The sequence below is a fragment of the Protopterus annectens genome, chromosome 3.part1 (assembly GCF_019279795.1).
Source record: "Protopterus annectens isolate FY-2018-M chromosome 3.part1, PAN1.0, whole genome shotgun sequence".
Lineage (NCBI taxonomy): Eukaryota > Metazoa > Chordata > Ceratodontiformes > Protopteridae > Protopterus > Protopterus annectens.
In genome coordinates, this window is record NC_056732.1 from 486,740,335 (window position 1) to 486,754,821 (window position 14,487).

At 35.2% G+C, this 14,487-nt stretch overlaps 1 protein-coding gene across 1 annotated transcript in view; it reads right to left on the reverse strand.

The window, feature by feature from the left end:
• COLEC10 (collectin subfamily member 10) overlaps positions 1-14,487 on the reverse strand; it is a 696,880-nt gene that overhangs the window by 488,714 nt on the left and 193,679 nt on the right. The window lies entirely within an intron of this gene.

Below are 14,487 nucleotides of genomic sequence, written 5' to 3' on the forward strand. Positions count from 1 at the left end.
GACTTGAATTGCCAAACCTAATATTATTCAATCAAATAATTGTAACCAACAAGATCCTGTACCACCCACAAAATACTCCTATACTCACTTCCTTGGTCACCCCCTATAATAATCTCAAAATCCTTCGCTCATCTAACAAACTACTAGTACAAATATCTAAATCCAATAACTCAGCAGGGGACACTCTGTTCTCTAATACAGTGGGTAAAACCTGGAACAATCTCCCCAATCACCTAACCTCATTATCCTCAGTTAACCTATTTAAAAGAAAACTTAAACCTTACCTCAAATTCACACTGGCTATGCCCCTGTGCTAACCCAGATTAAACAACTTCCCCTACCCATTATAACATAATTTTTATCACTTATCTTATTGAGGGCATATACCTATGTATATAGTGTCTGTCTTATCAACTGAACCAGCCTACCTTTTTAGGACTTGTGTGTAAATTTTATAGTATGATTGTATTCAAGTATTGCTTATAAAGTACATTCTCTACATTTCTCATTTTTTGACATGTTTTGTGTGACTTTCTAATTAATAGTTCAAATGTCTTTTGTAAATATCATTGTCCTTATGTATTGGTTGTTTAACTTGTAGAGCTTTTCTCCCTGGGCCTCTACTGAAAATGGACATATATCCAGTTGGACTAGCCCGATCAACAAATGTAAATCTAAATAAATACTTTTCCGTACAGAACAGCCCTTTCTTAATGGTATCACCAGTTTTAGCGTAAAACCCTTTGGTGTATATTTTAAGCACAATCAGTTTATTTTATAGTGTATGTATGATTTTCTAATTTGTGCATCCATCCCAGGGACTATGCATCTATATTTTGTGATTCATATCTACCTATCTATCTATCTATCTATCTATCTATCTATCTATCTATATGTATGTGGATATATATACATATATATATATATATATATATATATATATATATATATATATATATATATATATATATATATGCATACATACATATATATATATATATATATATATATATATATATATATGCATACATACATATATATATATATATATATATATATATATATATATATATATATATATATATATATATATATATATATATATATATATATATATATATAAAGAGAGAGAGAGAAGACTGATATATAGATGCATAGATTCATAGATATATTCCAAGGCCATTGAGTGTCATGATCATTCTCACCTTGCCAATGCTTTTCTACAGGCGTCACCTCCTTTTTCCCAGAAGGCCATACTGGTCAATTCTGACATACATTTGTGGATACCCAGCCAGTCATCTAGTTTATGTTTAAAGGAAGATAGTGAGTTGCACTGCTTAACATGCAGGGGAAGTTTGTTCCAGAGGTTTCAGAGATTCTGTGTTATAAATGTGTCTCTCCATTTTATTTGGTAGAAATATTGGACTTGCAGAGAAACAGGAGGTCCAGGACATTTGGACCTCTAATGGAGTGGCAGGTGAGACTGAGATTTCCCATCAAAAGTCTATAAGACACTAAATAAAGGAATAAAACTTTCAGCTTCTTTTGGTAGCTCTGGAACTTTAGGCCGTTAATCTTTTTTGTTAGGAACCATTACATCATACTTGATAGCTGGCCTGATCAATGCTGAATATAAGGGAGCAATTACCACTTTAGACTGTGATGATATTTCTTTGGCAATAAGCTGGGCTAAATCAAAGGATTTCCTGACAACCATTGTTAGATGATGGTCAAAAGAGAAGGAACTAGCAACCACAGTACTTAGACCCCTCCGTGTTTTTGCTTTTGTAGAAGTGCGTTGTCTAGAGAGTATAATGAGAGGAGGGGTTGTTTACTGAAAGTGGTGATACTAGACTTTTTAGCACTTAGTTTGAGCCCATTTTTAGTACATGAAGGGGTTACTAGGTCAGTTCATTCTGGAAGGTTTAGGTACTATAGTGTGACTTAACAACAGCCTCTAGCATGTAATCATCTGCAGCATTGCTAGCCACAGGCATTTTCTCTCTACTTGGAGGTCTGAGAAGTAAATTCCAAAAGGGTACTCCCAGCACATACCCCAGAGGGGCACCACTGGTTACTATCATACTTTCTGATGAGTAACCTGCAACTCACTCTGCATGGGTTCTGTCTCAGCCTGTTTGCTATCCATCTTACCACATATAGGTCAATTTTTAAAGCATTTAGTTTTTGTATGATGTCAGCATGGAGAATGATGTCAAAGGCCTCAACCAGATCAAGATATGCCATGTGCACTGCATCTATAGCCTCTATAACCCTTTCAAAGACATTTACCATGTTAAATAACAAGATCTTTTCATAAAACCAAATTGTTGGATGTCAAGTGTAACAGCATTCGTATTATCACAGTTTATAAGATCAGTTATAATACATTCCATGGCTTTGCAGATGAGTCTTGCAAGGGTGATAGATCTGTAATTGCCTGAGTCACTTCTAAGGCCACTCTTATGGAAGGGCATTACTACTGCTGTGCTCCTCTCATCAGGGCAAAAACAGTAAATAATTATTGTTAGATAGTTTAAGGAGTGCGTCTGTCAGGATATGTTTGGCACTGTTAATTAAGCAACCAGGTACACAGTCAGGTCACATGAAGGAAATATATAGGATAGATGTGTGTATATATATATATATATATATATATATATATATATATATATATATATATATATATATATATATGACAAATTCAGGTTAAAGAAATATGCAATAGTGAATATATGTATGCAAATGTATCCTCCTTTCATCTGAAACTTATATTTATGTTGACAATGTTTAATATCATTTCCTGTGGTAAGATGGATAGCAAACTGGTTAAAAGAAAGAACTCACACAATGTGAGTGGCAAGTGCCTCATCAGTAAATTCAAAGGTGACCTGTAGTGTCTCCCAGGGATCAGTATTGGGAACCTCTCCTTTCCAGCATTTACTATTCTGATCTCCAGACTGGAAACCAGGACAGGAGACTTGCTAAGGTTGCCAACTTCAAATTAGGAGTTATTGTCAAGTCCCCTCTGATATCGTAATTCTTCAACAAGAACTTATACATGTAAATAACTGTTGAACTGAAAATAGGCTCACATTAAATGTCAAAAGTGCAACATTGTCACATATTATAGACAACCTTTCCACTCAGCATATAGCATAGACAATGTCCCACTGAAAATGATAATGCTGTTAGGAACCTTAGATCATGGGTTGAAAAGCTCCTCTATTTGTATCATTGTGTGACAACAGTAGTCAACAAATCCTTCTACTTAGCACAACTGATTGCCAAGGGAATATTGTCTAAATCTTAAGTGGTTATTATTCCGTTATATTCAGCATTGATTATGTCAGTTATTGAGTATGCTGCCCCATTGCTATGTACCTCATTAAACATATCAAGCAGATAAAAAGATCCAAGGCATTCCTAACTAAGGATATCACAGGCTTAAAGACCCTGATCTACAAAGACAGTCTGGAAGTACTGTCCCTTTATTCAGTTTTTTATAGACATTTAAGGGGTGATCTGTGCCCATCCTTGTGTGCCATTAGAGACCCAGTTGTTAATGTCATATATCTCCATAAGTCTAAGAGCTGATTTATTTTCATTTATCCTTTGTTGACAAGGTTAGTCCCACTAAGCTTGTGGCCTCTTTTCAGGGAAGGCCTGAGGTGATATTTATACTGTTAGGGGAAATTTGGTCAGGACATTGCAGAACTTCAATATCCTTTGGAGCTACTAGTTAGCACCAGAGGGTTCCTACAGCAGCAAGAAAGAAGCCTAAAAGAATCATCTGCATGGAAGAGGGAGAGGAAAGAAAAGCTATGAGGCATTTAGAGGTGAAAAATGAGAATTTAGAGAGTAACTTGTTTAATATGGAGTATCAGAATACAGATAAAAATTTTTGTGAGGTGGATGATACAGATGAGCAGCTTTTAGATGTCTCAAAGGAGAATGAAGTAAGCAAGTTGATTAGAGTGATGAAAATAACAGAACTGGTGCCAGGAGAGGTTGCTGATGATGTTCTGTTGAAAATAATCAGACAGGATCATCCAGTTGATAGTTCTGCTGCATCATGGGTTGAGATGTCAGTTTACTTTTTTGGAAGTGCTGTAGTGGTAATATGGAGAAGGAATTAGTTAATGCGACAGCAGACATTATAGCAGTTAAAACTTATGCAGCAGTGATAGAAAGGAAAGCAGCAACAAACTGAGAAGTCATGTGGTGTTGTGGCTACAGAGAATACATAGTAAAAAGTAATACAAGTGTAACAACAGGCAAAAAAGTATAGCAGCAACAAAGTGTAAGTAAAACTGTTTTTAAAAAGAAGAGAAGGCCTGCTGTGAGAATAAGAACAAAAAGTGACACAGTAATAAACAGATGAGATGTATGAAACCATTTATTATACCATGATCCCCCCAAAACGTGCACGCTGATTGGCCAGCGTGCCCGTTGTAAATCGAGTTATACTAATGGAAAAAGGTCCGGTCGCCCGGACTTTTTTCCATTAGTATAACTCGATTTTTTAAAACACTGTCTCACTATGTTAAATTTTAAACTTTTTCAAACAGAGGGGTTATCCAGCCCTATTTCTTCAGGAAATTCTTGAAGAGGTACAGTTTAAAAGAACCATAGGAAACTATGTCCCGATATTAAGTAAAACTAAGGGAGGGAATGTAGTACTTAGTGATAAGAAAGAAATGGTGGATACTTGTGGCTTTAGATGTACGTTTAATGTTGATTCTTACAAAATAATGGATATCATTATAAAGAATTGGGACTTCCTGATGGGAGACAAAAACCTTAGGGACAAGTTCCCAGTAAGGCCTAAGATAATTTATAGGCGTGGAAACAACTTAAAAGAAATTCTGGAAGCAAACCATGGAGGCAACACTAACAGAGAAGGTATGTATAAGTGTAATATGTGTAGGTACTGTAAATACATTGATGAGGGTTGTAATTTCAGCATCCGAAATAAGAAATATAGGTCAAATGGGAAGTATAACTGTAATAGCAAACAAGTGGTATATTTAGCCAAATGTACAAGTTGTCCAGCTTTCTATATCGGGAAAACCGATAGAAAGCTGGGCGAGAGAATCTATGAACACATTTACTGTATTAATAGGAACAAAATTGAAAATGCTTTAGCAAGACACATTAGTGAAAATGTTGGCCATGACTTTAAATTTAGGGTCATAGACCAACTGAAGAAAGATGACAGAGGTGGACCAGAGTCTTTGAAACTGGAGAGAAAGGAACTCTTATGGCAACTAAGGGTAAATGCCTGTGTATTTCCAGGCATTAATGAAATGATTTCTATCATGTGTATACTAAGGTTAAAAAACCTGGCTAGGTAAAGGTTAGGCAAATGGGGATAGACCAGTCTATTCAAAATAAAAAATAAATTCCATCCAATAAAAGCTAGGTTTTAATTCAGTTTGTTAAAACTATTGTGCTAACTTCCCAAGATAGAACTGAGTGTTTTTTTAAGAATAAAATGGATACTATCTATAAAATAAATTCGCCCATTGGTTAAAGGGTTAAATACATCTGAATACAAATCTTCCATGTGTTTGAAACGCACTTTTGGCGTTATATTCACAAAGAGCTGAATGTATATGTACAAGGGAATCAGACAGTGAAGAAATTATAAATATCTCAACACACATATATACAAGCACTTTCCACCTTTTAAGATGCGATGTGATTGGAATTGTTTTATTCAGTATCATTCCATATTTCGATCAAAATTTGCTTACTTTTTGGTTATGTTATTTCGATTACTTGATTAAATTATACATATATATATTTTTTCTACACATTTTATATATATTTTATATGTATTTTTGTATTTATGGTTTTAAATATAAACTAATGGAATTTTTAATTGATAGCGTAAAAGCTATTTAAATTACGCTAGTCGTGAATGAGTGTTATTCTATAAGCAGACATTTTTTAGATAATAATAATAAATAAATAAAAAATAAAATGTACCTTTAAATTGTAATTGAATTATTGAATGATTGCTTGAGTCCTACTTTAAATAGTGGTTAGATCCACTGTTTAAGTGTTTCTGAAGAAGTCGAGACATTGTTTTTGATGAAAAGTGTACTGTTATTTTTAAACACTTAAAATTAAATATTAGCATTCTTTGAGTGGAGAATTTGGTTTCTCTTCTTTTTATTTATTTATTTATTTTTTATTTTTATTTTCCATGTTAGTATTTTTTCCTAATGACTTTTAATTTCTTCATTCACATATTCTTTTTCCTCATTTCCCATACTTGTTGTACTTATATTTTTAAACATCCTCAGTATTAAATCCCTGTTCTCCTTCTTTACCAATGTAGTACTCTATACAAGTTGAAATAAGCAGAATAAACGACTGGAGTAAGTCAGCCCAATCACCCTGCATCTTCACTAATATACAACACACTTCCTTTCACTGGGCTTAATTTTGAACCAGTTGTACAATTTTCTTTTCATATTTTAGTGGGATCATATAAAACATTGACGTATATGCTATTGTCTCAATTAATACTGAATATACCAGATAAAACTTTTTCCTGAATACTAATCTGTGTCCTCCACAGAAGACATATTTATTTCATTTCTTTTATCTACCAATTCCATTGCATCATAACTACATAATTTTCTCAAATTTTATTCCTAACAACAACATTTCATTCATTGAAAAATGGACATCACGAATTTTCACCACATCAACCAATCCCTTACTTTTATCTTTATTTAAAGTCCTTCCCATTTGCTTTAAATATCCATTCAGACAAATCTACACTTCCCTCATCCATATTTTGTTCTTAACAACTATAGCTATATTGCCTGAATTTGTCAAAAATACCAGTATCACCACCTCCTTTTGCATCAGATATCTAGAAACTTTCATTTTTTAAGCTACTTTACTATTGCATTCATCAAAAATCAAAGAATATTCTACTCATGATATTCTTGTCTTATACTACACTTCATGCATAGTTTTTATTCAGCCACCCATTCACTAATATTCTCATTCTATTATTCTGATATCCTGACATACACACTTTCCAAATTCTATTACCTATTTCCTACTTCTCCATAACATCCCAAAAGGCATTGCCTCCTTCAGTATCAAATGCCTTGCTGATATCATCTACCATATTTACCTATTGCCTACCATACATTTCACATCCTCCTTTTTACTTATATCAGCTGCAATAACAATTCCTGACATCCCTTCACTTTTATACCATATATTCTTTCTTCCAAAATATCTTTTATCCTTTTCTTCTCCTCTGTATTATTGCCATAAAATTGTATAATCTTTATTATTTAGTGTGATGGGCCTCCATTTTTTTAATTCTGCTTGTTTTTCTATTATATAAATTTTAAAATCCCACAACTTAACTCTTCATAAGCAAAACCTTGCTTCAACCATTCATTCATTACATTTTGAAAATATCCTCTTTGCCATTCCATTAATGTCTTGTAGGTTCCATATCCTAAACAATCTGGGCCTAATACCTAATCACCATTTGCTTTCTTAAGTACGTCATCCTATTCACTAATAGTATTTTTTCAAACTCTTCTTTACCTCATTCTGCATTTTTTAACTTTCTATTCCCCCTTATTTTCTATGCTGATACTCTTATATGTATATTCCACATCACATGCTGTACTACAATACTCAGAATTTGCTCTGGTGTTATTTTTACCTCTCATTTTACATTTTTACACAGCTTCTAAACAGCTTTTAAATGTATACATACCTAACAAAAAAGCTGAGCATCTCCGTTGCTTATTTTAAAACTGTCTCGCTATGTTAAACTCATTTAACATAGCGAAACACTAAAAAAAAAGCAACGGAGATCTTTCTCCGTTCCTTTTTTTTAAAACACTGTCTCGCTATGTTAAATGGGTTTAACATAGCGAGACAGCTTTAAAATAAGCAACGGAGATTTTATATGTATTTTTGTATTTATGGTTTTAAATATAAACTAATGGAATTTTTAATTGATAGCGTAAAAGCTATTTAAATTACGCTAGTCGTGAATGAGTGTTATTCTATAAGCAGACATTTTTTAGATAATAATAATAAATAAATAAAAAATAAAATGTAAAAATGAGTTGTCAAATTCCAACAAGTACCTTTAAATTGTAAATTGAATTATTGAATGATTGCTTGAGTCCTATTTTAAATAGTGGTTAGATCCACTGTTTAAGTGTTTCTGAAGAAGTCGAGACATTGTTTTTGACGAAAAGTGTACTGTTATTTTTAAACACTTAAATTTAAATATTAGCATTCTTTGAGTGGAGAATTTGGTTTCTGTTACTTTTTGTTGCGGAAGTTGGAGGATTTTTCATAAATAAAAAGAAGACCTTCTATAGTTATGTAAAGAATCTCCACGGCAATATCCAGATTTGCTCTGAGCTACTGCACAATGGTACCTCCTATATTGAGCCAACAGATATTGCCAATATACTGGCCAACAGATTCAGTGATAATTTTACCCCCCCTCCCAAAGAACCAATCTCAATACCAATAGATTGCCAGGCACCCAGTATTATTGCTGCACAGGTTAAAACAGCACTGTCCAAGGCCAAGAATACAGCTTTTATGGGACCTGACAATATTCCTTGCTGTGTTCTACATGAACTACAGAGTGAACTGGCACCACACCTGTGTACCCTGTTCAGTCACAGCATCACCTCAGGCTTTGTCTCTACTGAATGGCGCACTGCTACAGTCATCCCTCTCCACAAAGGAAGAGCGACTACAGACCCTGGGAGCTATCGCCCCATTAACCTGATGAGTCTGATATGCAAAGCTATGGAACACATCATCACTGACCTAATAAACAAGGATATAGGGAACCTCCAAACTCTGGATACCACATAGTTTGGTTTTGTGAAGGGTAGATCACATCTGCTCAACCCGGTTGACTTCTTTGAGTCAGTCACCAGAGCTGTGGATGAAAGCAAGGTGGTTCACACAGCCTACCTTGATCTGGCCAAGGCCTTTGATAACATTCCCCACTCAGGAATCATAGAAAAACTCACTAAGCTAGGCATCAACCCATATATCACTAGGTGGGTTGCAAACTGGCTCACAGATAGAACCCACAGTGTGAAAGTAGCTGATTTCAAGTCAGACTGTCGGCCAGTCATGAGTGGAGTCCCACAGGGTTCGGTCCTGGGTCCTCTCCTGCTTTGGTATCTACTTCTCTGAAGTCCAGGCCAACAGGAAGGGACTCTGGCTGACAAAGTTCACAGACAATTGCAAGATGAGAACTATTATTAACTCCCCAAGTGATATTGACATCCTGCAGAAAGGCCTCACTGAGACTAATGACTGGTGTCAGAACCATGGCCTTAAGCTCAATGCCAAAAAATGTGTCATCATCCCTTTGTTAAAAACCTCAGTTCCCATGAATTACCACATTGATGGAAGTCCACTGAACACAGAAGGCATTATAAGAGATCCGGGAACATAGGTTGAAAACAACCTCTCTTTTGACCACCACATTGCCACTGGGGTCAGAAAGTCCTTCTGTGTGGGACATCTCATTACTAAGGGTTTTGCATCCAGGAAGAAAGAGGTCATTGTCTCCCTCTACTCTTCCCTCATTAGGCCAATCATTGAGTACAATGCCCCATTTGGCATGTACCTCATTAGACACCTGCAACAACTGCAGAGGCCACAAAAGTACCTCACAAAGATGATCTTAGGCCTTAAACACTTGTCCTATATGGACAGACTCAAAACCTCCCTACAACTATTCTCTGTCTCATATCGCCTACTTAGAGGCAATGTCTGCTTGACTTACAAAGCCATGTCTTACCCAGCTCTGTTAGAAATGCTACATCTAAAGAAATCCCAATCCCTCCACACCACACACTCCAGAGACCTCAACCTCATTACCACAAACAACAGAACATGATGGAGGGACAGGGTCATAACCCACAGACTGCCCATGCTATGGAATAGACTTCCCATACATGTCAAACAGAGCACCTCACTGGCCCTCTTCAAGAGAAATCTTGATGAGTGGATGGGAAATAGAAAATTAATCCCAGGGATCACTCCAGATCGAGTAGCACGATGCCAGGGTAATCCTATGGGCTAGGCTTGTAAAGGTTCCAGGGCCTTTAGACTAGTACACACCTATGAACCTATGAACCTATTATAGAAAAAGATAGAAGGATGTGTTATAATAATTTGATAAAACAATATTATTGTGTAAATCCATGATAACATTTTCCAGAAGAAGTGATTTAAGACATTAAAGTAGGGAAAAAGTGCTCTAGAAAGATAATAGAGTATCAAGATTTCCAATGGAGAGTGGTAACAAGTAAGTTACCAGTTCAGGAGAATATGCCATATAAAAAGAAAGATGAAAGAATGTAAAGGAGTGGTGAAACTCAGGAAAAATTTGTGTAAAGAAATTTTTTTGAGAATATTAATGACATAAACAATGTAAATATTAATATGATTATATATATATATATATATATACATATATATATATATATTATAAGAATAAGATGAAAGAATATGTGACAAGGGTAGAAAATGTATTTTATGCAATATGGGTTATTTGGCATGAAAGACGAAATGAAACTTTGTTTAATGGAAATGGATTTTGGCAGATATATTTTGAAAAATCAGATTATGGTTATAGAAGAAGTAGTGCGGGGTCAGTTATGGAAGAATAGCAATGAAGATGGTATAAGAAAAATGATAAATACTAAGAAATAGAAATGTTTATATATGTGCCTGTAAATATGTAAATATTTCAATAATATTTCTATGTTGTGTTAAATAAAGGCCTTTTTTCAATAGGTGCTGCGGGATCTTTTGCATTCAACTTAACTATCACCAAATGAAGGCAGATGAGACCTTTTATTAATGTCTCATCTAAAGGATGACACATTCAGCACCCCCTTAAGTGGCACTGCAGTATCAGCAATTGATCTACCGGTTGTTGGAACAGAACTCACAGCCATCTGCACCAAAGTTGAGTGTGCTACAGGATACCCTACTGACACTTCTTTCTGGTTTTGCAAATATCAGAACCAGTGACCTAAATCTTCACCAGCAGATTAATAAAATGTGATGAAGAGACTTTCTGCACACAGTACATTTTCCACCTCTGGAGTTGACTGCCCTTGCATATTAAGCAGTGTGATATTTTATTATCCTTCTAGTAGGACCTAAATGACTGGATGGGTACTCACAAATTTACCCTGTGCTTCTCTGGCCTAGTCCTCAAAGAGAAAGGGGCTACAGACTTATGGGAAGCACTAGCAAGATATAAAGCATCACAAGACTCACTGCCTTGAAATTGCAATGGATCCTATGAATCATCCCTCAAAATGTAATCACATTATCACATTGTTATAATTCTGATTATGAAACAAAGGCAGGTATATATGTTTATCATGTTAATAAACTCTTCTTCAGTTTGTTTGTACCTATTTCCAAGTTATTTGGTTGTCAAGATAGCTGATGTGAATAAGGGCTCCAACAGACATATACTTCTCTTGTTTTGAACATATTTTTAATTTTTTAATAATACTAAAGCTGTTGACATCAATTATTTTATAAAAACACTAATATTAATAGAGCAGCAAAGAAAAGATACAAAAAAAAAAGATGAAGAATATTTATGTGGATACTGAATGATTTATATATATATATATATATATATTTATATATATATATATATATACACACACACATATATATATATATTTATATATATATATATATATATATATATATATATATATATATATATATATATATATATATATATATATCTATATGGGATCCGTACAGATGCTCGACTGAATCTTTCACCGAATCCCAATTTGGTGAGCATACTTGCGTGAAAGTGCTGTTCACCAAAGCAGCACTTTTGTATCCTTGTTGTTCCGGTCATACTACGGTGTGGCAAGGGAAAATTCCCTTTTCCCCACTGTAGTGCGACCTCGGAGTGAGAATATTAAAGTAGGGGGGTGGGCGCACAGACCCCCACATCATTTTTTTTTTTTTTTAAACATACTTTAACGAAAGCACTTTTTCGATGAAAGTGCTTTCATTAAAGTGTGTTCGGTGGTAATGGATTTGGGATTTTGATCTTTCGATCAAAAATCCTAGATCCATATATATATATATATATATATATATATATATATATATATATATAAAGTCTGAGATTATTGTTGCTCTGAATATTCAGTGTTCTTTGAGGTATGGTGACCTTAGAGTTATCATGCATAATTTTTGAGTTGTAGAAGGCCTTGTTTTCCACATCAATAGGTGCAGGGGGGGGGGGGGGACTTGTCCTCTACAATAAAAGAATTTTAAAGCAAATGAACAATGTTTCGTATTTGCTATTCTCCTGTATTCTCTGTCTTTTTTCAGTGTTACAGGACTCACCATTGTGAGTCTCAATATTTTAATAGACAGTTACGTGTATTCTACTTACTAAGATAGAAAAGAGTTACACTGTTTGAAATTGGGTACTAAACATTTAAAAAATACTTAACATTTTTAGCATAGAAGTGAAAGAACCATATTAGCTTTTACTGGGGACTCAAACCCAAGACCTTCAGAATACTATGCTGGTGTCACTGCTGCTGAACCAACAAGAGCCTCTGAACAGATAGGTGTTGCATTTTCCCTTTACATTCTTTTCCTTTCAGCTAGGACTCTTCCTCCAGCATGGTGATTCAGGCAGACCATGGAGATTACGGTAAAATTACTGCGTACACATACGCATATACAGGGAATGCTCTCTGCTTAGGCACTGTTAGAATCAAAAGATGGGAAAGGACAGTACTAACTCTCATTGGGAAAGGACAGTACTAACTCTCATTGGGAAAGGACAGTACTAACTCTCATTGGGAAAGGACAGTACTAACTCTCATTGGGAAAGGACAGTAACTCTCATTGGGAAAGGACAGTACTAACTCTAATTTGAGACTCAAATGCAAGATCTCCTTTATACCATGTCACTGTCATTGCAACTGGGTGTTGAATTTTCCCTTTTGAGCCTTCATCTAGAAAACACCTACCGTGGTGATTAAGGTCAAATTACACACACACATACAGAGAAAGCCTTCTGCTTAGGCACTGTTGAAATCACAGAAGTGAAAAGACAATAAATGTATTTGCATTTCATTACTGGGATGGTCCAACTGGGCAAGCAAAAATAGCCCATTTTCAGTAAGGACCTAGGAAAAAAAAGCTCCAAGAAAACTTGAATACTAGAAATATAACTCCTCTCTATTTATTGGACTGAACTAATTTTATTACATTTGTCACAGTAAGAGTTCTTGACTATGTCAATGTTTTTAGCAGTTTAACATTACAAGTCATTCAGTGTTCCCTGACAATGCCTACTATCTTATTTTTCATTGAAGGTTGCACGAGTTCCCTTTCAAAGGCTGGTACATGCTTTTACCTTTTTTGCAGTATACAGAAGTAGTGGTCAGTTTTGTGTAACTATTACTCCAAAGTTGTTCAATGCACGAATGATGGGGCAGCTTTACTCCAACAACAAATGAAATGTCATATGGTAGTAGGCTAGATTACTCTGTTAACAATGCTGGCAAATATGTCCTACTACATGTTTACAGCTGTGTATACCTGCATCTGTTTCAGATTGCCCAATGTGTGTGTGTGTGTGTGTGTGTGTGTGTGTGTGTGTGTGTGTGTGTGTGTGTGTGTGTGTGTGTGTGTGCCTGTGTCTGTGTGAGTTTTGTCTTTACATTCCTTTGCACATGATTGAACTATGACATCAGTATCATACATTCCCAAGAGTGGAAGACCTCGTCATATTATAGCCAAGTAACATTGTAGTTCCATGTCAGCTGTTGTTCTAGGAATGTGGTATACATGCCTGTAAAGCACAGGAGGGGATCATCTACATATATTATGTGCACCATTCACTAACTGGGTGTACAACTCCATGTCGCTTATATTGCTCTGCTGCTATAATGTTTCTGGATCACATTTTGACATTTTCCTTGAGTTTTATGGTGCATTGGCTTCCCTGCTGTGTACCAATATCCACAAGCTCCAAAACATTGTCAATTAACCACAGATGAGATGCATTCAGATTAAAAAAAATCTTTGAAGCATCACAGTCTTAGAAAGAAATAATTATTAAATATAAACAACTACTAATTCCTATAAAGTGACACATTTGTGCATATATTACATTTTAAACTAATACAGTATATATTTATAAAGCAATATGTATCACCCAACTGAGACAGCTCATAAGAGCACACTGCCACAAATAAAATCAGCAAATGTCCTTTGCACTGCACTGCAACTTCGCCCTTGTGACCAAACCTCGCCCACCCTGGGTAAATCTAGCATTACCCACACCCAGCCTTGGGTTATTGCTATATTGTGCTAGCAGCTCATTCCATGGAACAGACACACATGAGAAAAATTAACAGCCTAAATCTACTA